We start from the raw sequence: 18,144 nt of genomic DNA on the forward strand, positions 1-18,144 counted from the left end.
GTACAGGAAAAGGAGCAGGAACAGGAGCAGGAACAGGAACAGGAGCAGGAGCAGGAGCAGGAGCAGGAACAGGAGCAGGAACAGTAACAGAAGCAGGAGCAGGAACAGGAACAGGAACAGGAGCAGGAACAGGAGCAGGAACAGGAACAGGAACATGAGCAGGAACAGGAGCAGGAGCAGGAACAGGAGCAGGAGCAGGAACAGGAGCAGGAGCAAGAACAGGAACAGGAACAGGAGCAAGAACAGGAACAGGAACAGGAGCAGGAACAGGAGCAGGAGCAGGAACAGGAACAGGAACAGGAACAGGAATGGGAGCAGGAGCAAGAACAGGAACAGGAACAGGAGCAGGAACAGGAACAGAAGCAGGAGCAGGAACAGGAGCAGGAGCAAAAACAGGAACAGGAGCAGAAACAGGAACAGGAACAGGAGCAGGAACAGGAGCAGGAGCAGGAACAGGAACAGGAGCAAGAACAGGAACAGGAGCAGGAACAGGAACAGGAGCAGGAGCAGGAACAGGAACAGGAGCAGGAGCAGGAGCAGGAGCAGGAACAGGAACAGGAACAGGAGCAGGAACAGGAAAAGGAGCAGGAACAGGAGCAGGAACGGGAACAGGAGCAGGAACAGGAACAGGAACAGGAAAAGGAGCAGGAACAGGACCAGGAACAGGAACAGGAGCAGGAACAGAAAAAGGAGCAGGAACAGGAACAGGAACGGGAGCAGGAACGGGAGCAGGAGCAGGAGCAGGAGTAGGAACAGGAGCAGGAACAGGAACAGGAACAGGAACAGGAACAGGACAAGGAGCAGGAACATGAACAGGAGCAGGAACAGGAGCAGGAGCAGGAGCAGGAACAGGACCAGGAATAGGAACAGGAGCAGGAACAGGAGCAGGAACAGGAACAGGAATTGGAACAGGAGCAGGAACAGGAACAGGAGCAGGAACAGGAGCATGAATTGGAACAGGAGCAGGAAAAGGAACAGGAGCAGGAACAGGAACAGGAGGAGGAACAGGAGCAGGAAAAGGAGCAGGAGAAGGAGCAGGAATAGGAGCAGGAAAAGGAACAGGAGCAGAAAAAAGATCAGGTGCAGGAGCAGGAACAGGAGCAGGAACAGGAGCAGGAACAGGAGCAGGAGCAAGAACAGGAACAGGAGCAGGAACAGGAGCAGGAACAGGAACAGGAGCAGGAACAGGAGCAGGAGCAGGAACAGGAACAGGAGCAAGAACAGGAACAGGAGCAGGAACAGGAACAGGAACAGGAACGGGAGCAGGAGCAGGAACAGGAGCAGGAGCAGGAGCAGGAGCAGGAGCAGGAACAGGAGCAGGAACAGCAACAGGAGCAGGAACAGGAACAGGAGCAGGAACAGGAAAAGGAGCAGGAACAGGAACAGGAACGGGAGCAGGAACGGGAGCAGGAGCAGGAGTAGGAACAGGAGCAGGAACAGGAGCAGGAACAGGAACAGGAACAAGAACAGGAGCAGGAACAGTAGGAGGAGCAGGAACAGGAACCGGAACAGCAACAGGAACAGGAGCAGGAAAAGGAACAGGACCAGGAACAGGAGCAGGAACAGGAACAGGAGCAGGAACAGGAACAGGAGCAGGAACAGGAGCAGGAACAGGAGCAGAAACAGGAGCAAGAACAGGAACAGAAGCAGGAACAGGAACAGGAGCAGGAACAGGAACAGGAGCAGGAACAGGAGCAGGAACAGGAGCAGGAACAGGAGCAAGAACAGGAACAGAAGCAGGAACAGGAACAGGACCAGGAACAGGAGCAGGAACAGGAACAGGAGCAGGAACAGCAGCAGGAGCAAAAACAGGAACAGGAGCAGAAACAGGAACAGGAACAGGAGCAGGAGCAGGAGCAGGAACAGGAACAGGAGCAGGAACAGGAGCAGGAGCAGGAACAGGAACAGGAGCAGGAACAGGAACAGGAGCAGGAAGAGGAACAGGAGCAGGAACAGGAGCAGGAGCAGGAACAGGAGCAGGAGGAGGAACGGGAACGGGAACAGGATCGGGAGTGGGAACGGGAGCAGAAACGGGAGCAGGAGCAGGAGCAGGAGCAGGAACAGGAACAGGAACAGGAGCAGGAACAGGAACAGGAACAGGAGCAGGGACAGGAACAGGAGCAGGGACAGGAACAGGAGCAGGGACAGGAACAGGAACAGGAACAGGAACAGGAGCAGGAACAGGAAAAGGAGCAGGAACAGGAGCAGGAATGGGAACAGGAGCAGGAACAGGAACAGGAACAGGAAAAGGAGCAGGAACAGGAACAGGAACAGGAGCAGGAACAGAAAAAGGAGCAGGAACAGGAACAGGAACGGGAGCAGGAACGGGAGCAGGAGCAGGAGCAGGAGCAGGAACAGGAGCAGGAACAGGAACAGGAACAGGAACAGGAACAGGACAAGGAGCAGGAACAGGAACAGGAGCAGGAACAGGAGCAGGAGCAGGAGCAGGAACAGGACCAGGAATAGGAACAGGAGCAGGAACAGGAGCAGGAACAGGAACAGGAATTGGAACAGGAGCAGGAACAGGAACAGGAGCAGGAACAGGAGCATGAATTGGAACAGGAGCAGGAAAAGGAACAGGAGCAGTAACAGGAACAGGAGGAGGAACAGGAGCAGGAAAAGGAGCAGGAGAAGGAGCAGGAATAGGAGCAGGAAAAGGAACAGGAGCAGAAAAAGGAACAGGTGCAGGAGCAGGAACAGGAGCAGGAACAGGAGCAGGAACAGGAGCAGGAACAGGAGCAGAAACAGGAGCAAGAACAGGAACAGAAGCAGGAACAGGAACAGGAGCAGGAACAGGAACAGGAGCAGGAACAGGAGCAGGAACAGGAGCAGGAGCAGGAACAGGAACAGAAGCAGGAACAGGAACAGGACCAGGAACAGGAGCAGGAACAGGAACAGGAGCAGGAACAGCAGCAGGAGCAAAAACAGGAACAGGAGCAGAAACAGGAACAGGAACAGGAGCAGGAGCAGGAGCAGGAACAGGAACAGGAGCAGGAACAGGAGCAGGAGCAGGAACAGGAACAGGAGCAGGAACAGGAACAGGAGCAGGAAGAGGAACAGGAGCAGGAACAGGAGCAGGAGCAGGAACAGGAACAGGAGGAGGAACGGGAACGGGAACAGGATCGGGATTGGGAACGGGAGCAGAAACGGGAGCAGGAGCAGGAGCAGGAGCAGGAACAGGAACAGGAACAGGAGCAGGGACAGGAACAGGAACAGGAGCAGGGACAGGAACAGGAGCAGGGACAGGAACAGGAGCAGGGACAGGAACAGGAACAGGAACAGGAACAGGAGCAGGAACAGGAAAAGGAGCAGGAACAGGAGCAGGAACGGGAACAGGAGCAGGAACAGGAACAGGAACAGGAAAAGGAGCAGGAACAGGACCAGGAACAGGAACAGGAGCAGGAACAGAAAAAGGAGCAGGAACAGGAACAGGAACGGGAGCAGGAACGGGAGCAGGAGCAGGAGCAGGAGTAGGAACAGGAGCAGGAACAGGAGCAGGAACAGGAACAGGAACAGGACAAGGAGCAGGAACAGGAACAGGAGCAGGAACAGGAGCAGGAGCAGGAGCAGGAACAGGACCAGGAAGAGGAACAGGAGCAGGAGCATGAATTGGAACAGGAGCAGGAAAAGGAACAGGAGCAGGAACAGGAACAGGAGGAGGAACAGGAGCAGGAAAAGGAGCAGGAGAAGGAGCAGGAATAGGAGCAGGAACAGGAGCAGGAACAGGAGCAGGAGCAAGAACAGGAACAGGAGCAGGAACAGGAGCAGGAACAGGAACAGGAGCAGGAACAGGAGCAGGAGCAGGAACAGGAACAGGAGCAAGAACAGGAACAGGAGCAGGAACAGGAACAGGAACAGGAACGGGAGCAGGAGCAGGAACAGGAGCGGGACAGGAGCAGGAGCAGGAGCAGGAGCAGGAGCTGGAACAGGAGCAGGAACGGTAGCAGGAACAGGAACAGGAACAGGAACAAGAACAGGAGCAGGAACAGTAGGAGGAGCAGGAACAGGAACCGGAGCAGCAACAGGAACAGGAGCAGGAAAAGGAACAGGACCAGGAACAGGAGCAGGAACAGGAACAGGAGCAGGAACAGGAACAGGAGCAGGAACAGGAGCAGGAACAGGAACAGGAGCAGGAACAGGAGCAGGAACAGGAGCAGAAACAGGAGCAAGAACAGGAACAGAAACAGGAACAGGAACAGGAGCAGGAACAGGAACAGGAGCAGGAACAGAAACAGGAACAGGAACAGGAGCAGGAACAGGAACAGGAGCAGGAACAGGAGCAGGAACAGGAGCAGAAACAGGAGCAAGAACAGGAACAGGAACAGGAACAAGAACAGGAGCAGGAACAGTAGGAGGAGCAGGAACAGGAACCGGAGCAGCAACAGGAACAGGAGCAGGAAAAGGAACAGGACCAGGAACAGGAGCAGGAACAGGAACAGGAGCAGGAACAGGAACAGGAGCAGGAACAGGAGCAGGAACAGGAACAGGAGCAGGAACAGGAGCAGGAACAGGAGCAGAAACAGGAGCAAGAACAGGAACAGAAACAGGAACAGGAACAGGAGCAGGAACAGGAACAGGAGCAGGAACAGGAGCAGGAACAGGAGCAGAAACAGGAGCAAGAACAGGAACAGGAACAGGAACAAGAACAGGAGCAGGAACAGTAGGAGGAGCAGGAACAGGAACCGGAACAGCAACAGGAACAGGAGCAGGAAAAGGAACAGGACCAGGAACAGGAGCAGGAACAGGAACAGGAGCAGGAACAGGAACGGGAGGAGGAACAGGAGCAGGAACAGGAACAGGAGCAGGAACAGGAGCAGGAACAGGAGCAGAAACAGGAGCAAGAACAGGAACAGAAACAGGAACAGGAACAGGAGCAGGAACAGGAACAGGAGCAGGAACAGGAGCAGAAACAGGAGCAAGAACAGGAACAGGAACAGGAACAAGAACAGGAGCAGGAACAGTAGGAGGAGCAGGAACAGGAACCGGAGCAGCAACAGGAACAGGAGCAGGAAAAGGAACAGGACCAGGAACAGGAGCAGGAACAGGAACAGGAGCAGGAACAGGAACAGGAGCAGGAACAGGAGCAGGAACAGGAGCAGAAACAGGAGCAAGAACAGGAACAGAAGCAGGAACAGGAACAGGAGCAGGAACAGGAACAGGAGCAGGAACAGGAGCAGGAACAGGAGCAAGAACAGGAACAGAAGCAGGAACAGGAACAGGACCAGGAACAGGAGCAGGAACAGGAACAGGAGCAGGAACAGCAGCAGGAGCAAAAACAGGAACAGGAGCAGAAACAGGAACAGGAACAGGAGCAGGAACAGGAGCAGGAGCAGGAACAGGAACAGGAGCAGGAACAGGAGCAGGAACAGGAACAGGAGCAGGAACAGGAACAGGAGCAAAAACAGGAACAGGAGCAGAAACAGGAACAGGAACAGGAGCAGGAACAGGAGCAGGAGCAGGAACAGAAACAGGAGCAAGAACAGGAACAGGAGCAGGAACAGGAACAGGAGCAGGAACAGGAACAGGAGCAGGAGCAGGAGCAGGAGCAGGAGCAGGAACAGGAACAGGAACAGGAGCAGGAACAGGAACAGGAACAGGAGCAGGGACAGGAACAGGAGCAGGGAGAGGAACAGGAGCAGAGACAGCAATAGGAGCAGGAACAGGAGCAGGAGCAAGAACAGGAACAGGAACAGGAGCAGGAGCAGGAACAGGAACAGGAGCAGGAACAGGAACAGGAGCAGGAACAGGAACGGGAGCAGGAACAGGAAAAGGAACAGGAGCAGGGACAGGAACAGGAGCAGGGACAGCAACAGGAGCAGGAACAGGAGCAGGAGCAAGAACAGGAACAGGAACAGGAGCAGGAGCAGGAACAGGAACAGGAGCAGGAACAGGAACGGGAGCAGGAACAGGAACAGGAGCAGGAACAGCAACAGGAGCAGGAACAGGAACAGGAACAGGAACAGGGACAGGAACGGGAGCAGGAGCAAGAACAGGAACAGGAGCAGGAGGAGGAACAGGAGCAGGAAAAGGGGCAGGAGCAGGAATAGGAACAGGAGCAGGAGCAGGAACAGGAACAGGAGCAGGAACAGGAACAGGAGCAGGAAGAGGAACAGGAGCAGGAACAGGAGCAGGAGCAGGAACAGGAGCACGAACGGGAACAGGAGCAGGTGCAGGAACAGGAGCAGGAGGAGGAAAGGGAACGGGAACAGGATCGGGAGTGGGAACGGGAGCAGAAACGGGAGCAGGAACATGAACAGGAACAGGAACAGGAGCAGGAAAAGGAACAGGAGCAGGAACAGGAACAGGAGCAGGAGGAGGAACAGGAGCAGAAAAAGGAGCAGGTGCAGGAGCAGGAACAGGAGCAGGTACAGGAAAAGGAGCAGGAACAGGAGCAGGAACAGGAACAGGAGCAGGAGCAGGAGCAGGAGCAGGAACAGGAGCAGGAACAGTAACAGAAGCAGGAGCAGGAACAGGAACAGGAACAGGAGCAGGAACAGGAGCAGGAGCAGGAACAGGAACAGGAACAGGAGCAGGAACAGGAGCAGGAGCAGGAACAGGAACAGGAGCAGGAACAGGAGCAGGAGCAAGAACAGGAACAGGAACAGGAGCAAGAACAGGAACAGGAACAGGAGCAGGAACAGGAGCAGGAGCAGGAACAGGAGCAGTAACAGCAACAGGAGCAGGAACAGGAACAGGAACAGGAACAGGAACGGGAGCAGGAGCAAGAACAGGAACAGGAACAGGAACAGGAGCAGGAACAGCAACAGAAGCAGGAGCAGGAACAGGAGCAGGAACAGGAGCAGGAGCAAAAACAGGAACAGGAGCAGAAACAGGAACAGGAACAGGAGCAGGAACAGGAGCAGGAGCAGGAACAGGAACAGGAGCAAGAACAGGAACAGGAGCAGGAACAGGAACAGGAGCAGGAGCAGGAACAGGAACAGGAGCAGGAGCAGGAGCAGGAGCAGGAGCAGGAACAGGAACAGGAACAGGAGCAGGAACAGGAAAAGGAGCAGGAACAGGAGCAGGAACGGGAACAGGAGCAGGAACAGGAACAGGAACAGGAAAAGGAGCAGGAACAGGACCAGGAACAGGAACAGGAGCAGGAACAGAAAAAGGAGCAGGAACAGGAACAGGAACAGGAGCAGGAACGGGAGCAGGAGCAGGAGCAGGAGTAGGAACAGGAGCAGGAACAGGAACAGGAACAGGAACAGGACAAGGAGCAGGAACAGGAACAGGAGCAGGAACAGGAGCAGGAGCAGGAGCAGGAACAGGACCAGGAATAGGAACAGGAGCAGGAACAGGAGCAGGAACAGGAACAGGAATTGGAACAGGAGCAGGAACAGGAACAGGAGCAGGAACAGGAGCATGAATTGGAACAGGAGCGGGAAAAGGAACAGGAGCAGGAACAGGAACAGGAGGAGGAACAGGAGCAGGAAAAGGAGCAGGAGAAGGAGCAGGAATAGGAGCAGGAAAAGGAACAGGAGCAGAAAAAGGAACAGGTGCAGGAGCAGGAACAGGAGCAGGAACAGGAGCAGGAACAGGAGCAGGAGCAAGAACAGGAACAGGAGCAGGAACAGGAGCAGGAACAGGAACAGGAGCAGGAACAGGAGCAGGAGCAGGAACAGGAACAGGAGCAAGAACAGGAACAGGAACAGGAACAGGAACAGGAACGGGAGCAGGAGCAGGAACAGGAGCAGGAGCAGGAGCAGGAGCAGGAACAGGAGCAGGAACAGCAACAGGAGCAGGAACAGGAACAGGAGCAGGAGCAGGAGCAGGGACAGGAACAGGAGCAGGGACAGGAACAGGAACAGGAACAGGAACAGGAGCAGGAACAGGAAAAGGAGCAGGAACAGGAGCAGGAATGGGAACAGGAGCAGGAACAGGAACAGGAACAGGAAAAGGAGCAGGAACAGGAACAGGAACAGGAGCAGGAACAGAAAAAGGAGCAGGAACAGGAACAGGAACGGGAGCAGGAACGGGAGCAGGAGCAGGAGCAGGAGCAGGAACAGGAGCAGGAACAGGAACAGGAACAGGAACAGGAACAGGACAAGGAGCAGGAACAGGAACAGGAGCAGGAACAGGAGCAGGAGCAGGAGCAGGAACAGGACCAGGAATAGGAACAGGAGCAGGAACAGGAGCAGGAACAGGAACAGGAATTGGAACAGGAGCAGGAACAGGAACAGGAGCAGGAACAGGAGCATGAATTGGAACAGGAGCAGGAAAAGGAACAGGAGCAGGAACAGGAACAGGAGGAGGAACAGGAGCAGGAAAAGGAGCAGGAGAAGGAGCAGGAATAGGAGCAGGAAAAGGAACAGGAGCAGAAAAAGGAACAGGTGCAGGAGCAGGAACAGGAGCAGGAACAGGAGCAGGAACAGGAGCAGGAACAGGAGCAGAAACAGGAGCAAGAACAGGAACAGAAGCAGGAACAGGAACAGGAGCAGGAACAGGAACAGGAGCAGGAACAGGAGCAGGAACAGGAGCAGGAACAGGAGCAAGAACAGGAACAGAAGCAGGAACAGGAACAGGACCAGGAACAGGAGCAGGAACAGGAACAGGAGCAGGAACAGCAGCAGGAGCAAAAACAGGAACAGGAGCAGAAACAGGAACAGGAACAGGAGCAGGAGCAGGAGCAGGAACAGGAACAGGAGCAGGAACAGGAGCAGGAGCAGGAACAGGAACAAGAGCAGGAACAGGAACAGGAGCAGGAAGAGGAACAGGAGCAGGAACAGGAGCAGGAGCAGGAACAGGAACAGGAGGAGGAACGGGAACGGGAACAGGATCGGGAGTGGGAACGGGAGCAGAAACGGGAGCAGGAGCAGGAGCAGGAGCAGGAACAGGAACAGGAACAGGAGCAGGGACAGGAACAGGAACAGGAGCAGGGACAGGAACAGGAGCAGGGACAGGAACAGGAGCAGGGACAGGAACAGGAACAGGAACAGGAACAGGAGCAGGAACAGGAAAAGGAGCAGGAACAGGAGCAGGAACGGGAACAGGAGCAGGAACAGGAACAGGAACAGGAAAAGGAGCAGGAACAGGACCAGGAAAAGGAACAGGAGCAGGAACAGAAAAAGGAGCAGGAACAGGAACAGGAACGGGAGCAGGAACGGGAGCAGGAGCAGGAGCAGGAGTAGGAACAGGAGCAGGAACAGGAACAGGAACAGGAACAGGAACAGGACAAGGAGCAGGAACAGGAACAGGAGCAGGAACAGGAGCAGGAGCAGGAGCAGGAACAGGACCAGGAATAGGAAAGGAGCAGGAACAGGAGCAGGAACAGGAACAGGAATTGGAACAGGAGCAGGAACAGGAACAGGAGCAGGAACAGGAGCATGAATTGGATCAGGAGCAGGAAAAGGAACAGGAGCAGGAACAGGAACAGGAGGAGGAACAGGAGCAGGAAAAGGAGCAGGAGAAGGAGCAGGAATAGGAGCAGGAACAGGAGCAGGAACAGGAGCAGGAGCAAGAACAGGAACAGGAGCAGGAACAGGAGCAGGAACAGGAACAGGAGCAGGAACAGGAGCAGGAGCAGGAACAGGAACAGGAGCAAGAACAGGAACAGGAGCAGGAACAGGAACAGGAACAGGAACGGGAGCAGGAGCAGGAACAGGAGCAGGAGCAGGAGCAGGAGCAGGAGCAGGAACAGGAGCAGGAACAGTAGGAGGAGCAGGAACAGGAACCGGAACAGCAACAGGAACAGGAGCAGGAAAAGGAACAGGACCAGGAACAGGAGCAGGAACAGGAACAGGAGCAGGAACAGGAACAGGAGCAGGAACAGGAGCAGGAACAGGAACAGGAGCAGGAACAGGAGCAGGAACAGGAGCAGAAACAGGAGCAAGAACAGGAACAGAAACAGGAACAGGAACAGGAGCAGGAACAGGAACAGGAGCAGGAACAGGAGCAGGAACAGGAGCAGAAACAGGAGCAAGAACAGGAACAGGAACAGGAACAAGAACAGGAGCAGGAACAGTAGGAGGAGCAGGAACAGGAACCGGAGCAGCAACAGGAACAGGAGCAGGAAAAGGAACAGGACCAGGAACAGGAGCAGGAACAGGAACAGGAGCAGGAACAGGAACAGGAGCAGGAACAGGAGCAGGAACAGGAGCAGAAACAGGAGCAAGAACAGGAACAGAAGCAGGAACAGGAACAGGAGCAGGAACAGGAACAGGAGCAGGAACAGGAGCAGGAACAGGAGCAAGAACAGGAACAGAAGCAGGAACAGGAACAGGACCAGGAACAGGAGCAGGAACAGGAACAGGAGCAGGAACAGCAGCAGGAGCAAAAACAGGAACAGGAGCAGAAACAGGAACAGGAACAGGAGCAGGAACAGGAGCAGGAGCAGGAACAGGAACAGGAGCAGGAACAGGAGCAGGAACAGGAACAGGAGCAGGAACAGGAGCAGGAGCAAAAACAGGAACAGGAGCAGAAACAGGAACAGGAACAGGAGCAGGAACAGGAGCAGGAGCAGGAACAGAAACAGGAGCAAGAACAGGAACAGGAGCAGGAACAGGAACAGGAGCAGGAACAGGAACAGGAGCAGGAGCAGGAGCAGGAGCAGGAGCAGGAGCAGGAGCAGGAACAGGAACAGGAGCAGGAACAGGAACAGGAACAGGAGCAGGGGCAGGAACAGGAGCAGGGAGAGGAACAGGAGCAGAGACAGCAATAGGAGCAGGAACAGGAGCAGGAGCAAGAACAGGAACAGGAACAGGAGCAGGAGCAGGAACAGGAACAGGAGCAGGAACAGGAACAGGAGCAGGAACAGGAACGGGAGCAGGAACAGGAAAAGGAACAGGAGCAGGGACAGGAACAGGAGCAGGGACAGCAACAGGAGCAGGAACAGGAGCAGGAGCAAGAACAGGAACAGGAACAGGAGCAGGAGCAGGAACAGGAGCAGGAACAGGAACGGGAGCAGGAACAGGAACAGGAGCAGGAACAGCAACAGGAGCAGGAACAGGAACAGGAACAGGAACAGGGACAGGAACGGGAGCAGGAGCAAGAACAGGAACAGGAGCAGGAGGAGGAACAGGAGCAGGAAAAGGGGCAGGAGCAGGAATAGGAACAGGAGCAGGAGCAGGAACAGGAACAGGAGCAGGAACAGGAACAGGAGCAGGAAGAGGAACAGGAGCAGGAACAGGAGCAGGAGCAGGAACAGGAGCACGAACGGGAACAGGAGCAGGTGCAGGAACAGGAGCAGGAGGAGGAAAGGGAACGGGAACAGGATCGGGAGTGGGAACGGGAGCAGAAACGGGAGCAGGAACATGAACAGGAACAGGAACAGGAGCAGGAAAAGGAACAGGAGCAGGAACAGGAACAGGAGCAGGAGGAGGAACAGGAGCATAAAAAGGAGCAGGTGCAGGAGCAGGAACAGGAACAGGAGCAGGAGCAGGAGCAGGAGCAGGAACAGGAGCAGGAACAGTAACAGAAGCAGGAGCAGGAACAGGAACAGGAACAGGAGCAGGAACAGGAGCAGGAGCAGGAACAGGAACAGGAACAGGAGCAGGAACAGGAGCAGGAGCAGGAACAGGAACAGGAGCAGGAACAGGAGCAGGAGCAAGAACAGGAACAGGAACAGGAGCAAGAACAGGAACAGGAACAGGAGCAGGAACAGGAGCAGGAGCAGGAACAGGAGCAGTAACAGCAACAGGAGCAGGAACAGGAACAGGAACAGGAACGGGAGCAGGAGCAAGAACAGGAACAGGAACAGGAACAGGAGCAGGAACAGCAACAGAAGCAGGAGCAGGAACAGGAACAGGAGCAGGAACAGGAGCAGGAGCAAAAACAGGAACAGGAGCAGAAACAGGAACAGGAACAGGAGCAGGAACAGGAGCAGGAGCAGGAACAGGAACAGGAGCAAGAACAGGAACAGGAGCAGGAACAGGAACAGGAGCAGGAGCAGGAACAGGAACAGGAGCAGGAGCAGGAGCAGGAGCAGGAGCAGGAACAGGAACAGGAACAGGAGCAGGAACAGGAAAAGGAGCAGGAACAGGAGCAGGAACGGGAACAGGAGCAGGAACAGGAACAGGAACAGGAAAAGGAGCAGGAACAGGACCAGGAACAGGAACAGGAGCAGGAACAGAAAAAGTAGCAGGAACAGGAACAGGAACGGGAGCAGGAACGGGAGCAGGAGCAGGAGCAGGAGTAGGAACAGGAGCAGGAACAGGAACAGGAACAGGAACAGGACAAGGAGCAGGAACAGGAACAGGAGCAGGAACAGGAGCAGGAGCAGGAGCAGGAACAGGACCAGGAATAGGAACAGGAGCAGGAACAGGAGCAGGAACAGGAACAGGAATTGGAACAGGAGCAGGAACAGGAACAGGAGCAGGAACAGGAGCATGAATTGGAACAGGAGCGGGAAAAGGAACAGGAGCAGGAACAGGAACAGGAGGAGGAACAGGAGCAGGAAAAGGAGCAGGAGAAGGAGCAGGAATAGGAGCAGGAAAAGGAACAGGAGCAGAAAAAGGAACAGGTGCAGGAGCAGGAACAGGAGCAGGAACAGGAGCAGGAACAGGAGCAGGAGCAAGAACAGGAACAGGAGCAGGAACAGGAGCAGGAACAGGAACAGGAGCAGGAACAGGAGCAGGAGCAGGAACAGGAACAGGAGCAGGAACAGGAACAGGAACAGGAACAGGAACGGGAGCAGGAACAGGAGCAGGAGCAGGAGCAGGAGCAGGAGCAGGAACAGGAGCAGGAACAGCAACAGGAGCAGGAACAGGAACAGGAGCAGGAACAGGAAAAGGAGCAGGAACAGGAACAGGAACGGGAGCAGGAACGGGAGCAGGAGCAGGAGTAGGGACAGGAGCAGGAACAGGAGCAGGAACAGGAACAGGAACAAGAACAGGAGCAGGAACAGTAGGAGGAGCAGGAACAGGAACCGGAACAGCAACAGGAACAGGAGCAGGAAAAGGAACAGGACCAGGAACAGGAGCAGGAACAGGAACAGGAGCAGGAACAGGAACAGGAGCAGGAACAGGAGCAGGAACAGGAGCAGAAACAGGAGCAAGAACAGGAACAGAAGCAGGAACAGGAACAGGAGCAGGAGCAGGAACAGGAGCAGGAACAGGAGCAGGAACAGGAGCAGGAACAGGAGCAAGAACAGGAACAGAAGCAGGAACAGGAACAGGACCAGGAACAGGAGCAGGAACAGGAACAGGAGCAGGAACAGCAGCAGGAGCAAAAACAGGAACAGGAGCAGAAACAGGAACAGGAACAGGAGCAGGAACAGGAGCAGGAGCAGGAACAGGAACAGGAGCAGGAACAGGAGCAGGAGCAGGAACAGGAACAGGAGCAGGAACAGGAACAGGAGCAGGAAGAGGAACAGGAGCAGGAAGAGGAACAGGAGCAGGAACAGGAGCAGGAGCACGAACAGGAGCACGAACAGAAGCACGAACAGGAACAGCAGCAGGTGCAGGAACAGGAGCAGGAGGAGGAACGGGAACGGGAACAGGATCGGGAGTGGGAACGGGAGCAGAAACGGGAGCAGGAGCAGGAGCAGGAGCAGGAACAGGAACAGGAACAGGAGCAGGAACAGGAACAGGAACAGGAGCAGGGACAGGAACAGGAGCAGGGACAGGAACAGGAGCAGGGACAGGAACAGGAACAGGAACAGGAACAGGAGCAGGAACAGGAGCAGGAATTGGAACAGGAGCAGGAAAAGGAACAGGAGCAGGAACAGGAAAAGGAGCAGGAACAGGAACAGGAACGGGAGCAGGAACGGGAGCAGGAGCTGGAGTAGGAACAGGAGCAGGAACAGGAGCAGGAACAGGAACAGGACAAGGAGCAGGAACAGGAACAAGAACAGGAGCAGGAACAGTAGGAGGAGCAGGAACAGGAACCGGAACAGCAACAGGAACAGGAGCAGGAAAAGGAACAGGACCAGGAACAGGAGCAGGAACAGGAACAGGAGCAGGAACAGGAACAGGAGCAGGAACAGGAGCAGGAACAGGAGCAGAAACAGGAGCAAGAACAGGAACAGAAGCAGGAACAGGAACAGGAGCAGGAACAGGAACAGGAGCAGGAACAGGAGCAGGAACAGGAGCAAGAACAGGAACAGAAGCAGGAACAGGAACAGGACCAGGAACAGGAGCAGGAACAGGAGCAGGAGCAGGAACAGGAGCAGGAACAGCAGCAGGAGCAAAAACAGGAACAGGAGCAGAAACAGGAACAGGAACAGGAGCAGGAACAGGAGCAGGAGCAGGAACAGGAACAGGAGCAGGAAGAGGAGCAGGAGCAGGAACAGGAACAGGAGCAGGAACAGGAACAGGAGCAGGAAGAGGAACAGGAGCAGGAACAGGAACAGGAGCAGGAACAGGAACAGGAGCAGGAGGAGGAACGGGAACGGGAACAGGATCGGGAGTGGGAACGGGAGCAGAAACGGGAGCAGGAGCAGGAGCAGGAGCAGGAGCAGGAACAGGAACAGGAGCAGGAACAGGAACAGGAACAAGAGCAGGGACAGGAACAGGAGCAGGGACAGGAACAGGAGCAGAGACAGCAACAGGAGCAGGAACAGGAGCAGGAGCAAGAACAGGAACAGGAACAGGAGCAGGAGCAGGAACAGGAACAGGAGCAGGAACAGGAGCAGGAGCAAGAACAGGAACAGGAGCAGGAACAAGAGCAGGAACAGGAACAGGAGCAGGAACAGGAACGGGAGCAGGAGCAGGAACAGGAACAGGAACAGGAGCAGGGACAGGAACAGGAGCAGGGACAGCAACAGGAGCAGGAACAGGAGCAGGAGCAAGAACAGGAACAGGAACAGGAGCAGGAGCAGGAACAGGAACAGGAGCAGGAACAGGAACGGGAGCAGGAACAGGAACAGGAGCAGGAACAGCAACAGGAGCAGGAACAGGAACAGGAACAGGAACAGGAACGGGAGCAGGAGCAAGAACAGGAACAGGAGCAGGAAAAGGAACAGGAGCAGGAACAGGAACAGGAGCAGGAGGAGGAACAGGAGCAGGAAAAGGGGCAGGAGCAGGAATAGGAGCAGGAAAAGGAACAGGAGAAGAAAAAGGAACAGGTGCAGGAGCAGGAACAGGAGCAGGTACAGGAAAAGGAGCAGGAACAGGAGCAGGAACAGGAACAGGAGCAGGAGCAGGAGCAGGAACAGGAGCAGGAACAGGAACAGGAGCAGGAACAGGAACAGGAGCAGGAACAGGAACGGGAGCAGGAACAGGAACAGGAACGGGAGCAGGAACAGGAACAGGAGCAGGAACAGGAACAGGAGCAGGAACAGGAACGGGAGCAGGAACAGGAACAGGAACAGGAACAGGAGCAAGAACAGGAACAGGAGCAGGAACAGGAGCAGGAGCAAAAACAGGAGCAGGAACAGAAACAGGAACAGGAACAGGAGCAGGAACAGGAGCAGGAGCAGGAACAGGAACAGGAGCAGGAACAGGAACGGGATAAGGAGCAGGAGCAGGAAAAGGAGCAGGAACAGGAGCAGGAACAGGAAAAGGAGCAGGAACAGGAGCAGGAACGGGAACAGGAGCAGGAACAGGAACGGGAATAGGAGCAGGAACAAGAACAGGAACAGGAACAGGAGCAGGAACAGGAAAAGGAGCAGGAACAGGAGCAGGAACGGGAACAGGAGCAGGAACAGGAAAAGGAGCAGGAACAGGACCAGGAACAGGAACAGGAGCAGGAACAGAAAAAGGAGCAGGAACAGGAGCAGGAACGGGAACAGGAGCAGGAACAGGAACGGGAATAGGAGCAGGAACAAGAACAGGAACAGGAACAGGAACAGGAGCAGGAACAGGAAAAGGAGCAGGAACAGGAGCAGGAACGGGAACAGGAGCAGGAACAGGAACAGGAAAAGGAGCAGGAACAGGAACAGGAGCAGGAACAGGAGCAGGAACAGGAACAGGAGCAGGAGCAGGAGCAGGAGCAGGAACAGGAACAGGAGCAGGAACAGGAACAGGAGCAGGAAGAGGAACAGGAGCAGGAACAGGAGCAGGAGCAGGAACAGGAGCACGAACAGAAGCACGAACAGGAACAGCAGCAGGTGCAGGAACAGGAGCAGGAGGAGGAACGGGAACGGGAACAGGATCGGGAGTGGGAACGGGAGCAGAAACGGGAGCAGGAGCAGGAGCAGGAGCAGGAACAGGAACAGGAACAGGAGCAGGAACAGGAACAGGAACAGGAGCAGGGACAGCAACAGGAGCAGGGACAGGAACAGGAGCAGGGACAGGAACAGGAACAGGAACAGGAACAGGAGCAGGAACAGGAGCAGGAATTGGAACAGGAGCAGGAAAAGGAACAGGAGCAGGAACAGGAAAAGGAGCAGGAACAGGAACAGGAACGGGAGCAGGAACGGGAGCAGGAGCAGGAGTAGGAACAGGAGCAGGAACAGGAGCAGGAACAGGAACAGGACAAGGAGCAGGAACAGGAACAAGAACAGGAGCAGGAACAGTAGGAGGAGCAGGAACAGGAACCGGAACAGCAACAGGAACAGGAGCAGGAAAAGGAACAGGACCAGGAACAGGAGCAGGAACAGGAACAGGAGCAGGAACAGGAACAGGAGCAGGAACAGGAGCAGGAACAGGAGCAGAAACAGGAGCAAGAACAGGAACAGAAGCAGGAACAGGAACAGGAGCAGGAACAGGAACAGGAACAGGAGCAGGAACGGGAACAGGAGCAGGAACAGGAACAGGAGCAGGAGCAGGAACAGGAACAGGAGCAGGAAGAGGAACAGGAGCAGGAACAGGAACAGGAGCAGGAACAGGAAAAGGAGCAGGAACAGGAGCAGGAACGGGAACAGGAGCAGGAACAGGAACAGGAAAAGGAGCAGGAACAGGAACAGGAGCAGGAACAGGAGCAGGAACAGGAACAGGAGCAGGAGCAGGAGCAGGAGCAGGAACAGGAACAGGAGCAGGAACAGGAACAGGAGCAGGAAGAGGAACAGGAGCAGGAACAGGAGCAGGAGCAGGAACAGGAGCACGAACAGAAGCACGAACAGGAACAGCAGCAGGTGCAGGAACAGGAGCAGGAGGAGGAACGGGAACGGGAACAGGATCGGGAGTGGGAACGGGAGCAGAAACGGGAGCAGGAGCAGGTGCAGGAGCAGGAACAGGAACAGGAACAGGAGCAGGAACAGGAACAGGAACAGGAGCAGGGACAGCAACAGGAGCAGGGACAGGAACAGGAGCAGGGACAGGAACAGGAACAGGAACAGGAACAGGAGCAGGAACAGGAGCAGGAATTGGAACAGGAGCAGGAAAAGGAACAGGAGCAGGAACAGGAAAAGGAGCAGGAACAGGAACAGGAACGGGAGCAGGAACGGGAGCAGGAGCAGGAGTAGGAACAGGAGCAGGAACAGGAGCAGGAACAGGAACAGGAAAAGGAGCAGGAACAGGAGCAGGAACGGGAACAGGAGCAGGAACAGGAACAGGAAAAGGAGCAGGAACAGGAACAGGAGCAGGAACAGGAGCAGGAACAGGAACAGGAGCAGGAGCAGGAGCAGGAGCAGGAACAGGAACAGGAGCAGGAACAGGAGCAGGAAGAGGAACAGGAGCAGGAACAGGAGCAGGAGCAGGAACAGGAGCACGAACAGAAGCACGAACAGGAACAGCAGCAGGTGCAGGAACAGGAGCAGGAGGAGGAACGGGAACGGGAACAGGATCGGGAGTGGGAACGGGAGCAGAAACGGGAGCAGGAGCAGGAGCAGGAGCAGGAACAGGAACAGGAACAGGAGCAGGAACAGGAACAGGAACAGGAGCAGGGACAGGAACAGGAGCAGGGACAGGAACAGGAGCAGGGACAGGAACAGGAACAGGAACAGGAACAGGAGCAGGAACAGGAGCAGGAATTGGAACAGGAGCAGGAAAAGGAACAGGAGCAGGAACAGGAAAAGGAGCAGGAACAGGAACAGGAACGGGAGCAGGAACGGGAGCAGGAGCTGGAGTAGGAACAGGAGCAGGAACAGGAGCAGGAACAGGAACAGGACAAGGAGCAGGAACAGGAACAAGAACAGGAGCAGGAACAGTAGGAGGAGCAGGAACAGGAACCGTAACAGCAACAGGAACAGGAGCAGGAAAAGGAACAGGACCAGGAACAGGAGCAGGAACAGGAACAGGAGCAGGAACAGGAACAGGAGCAGGAACAGGAGCAGGAACAGGAGCAGAAACAGGAGCAAGAACAGGAACAGAAGCAGGAACAGGA

Source organism: Chiloscyllium plagiosum, unplaced genomic scaffold (assembly GCF_037043375.1).
Source record: "Chiloscyllium plagiosum isolate Xiang-an unplaced genomic scaffold, Cpla_swu_hap1 HiC_scaffold_20, whole genome shotgun sequence".
NCBI lineage: Eukaryota > Metazoa > Chordata > Chondrichthyes > Orectolobiformes > Hemiscylliidae > Chiloscyllium > Chiloscyllium plagiosum.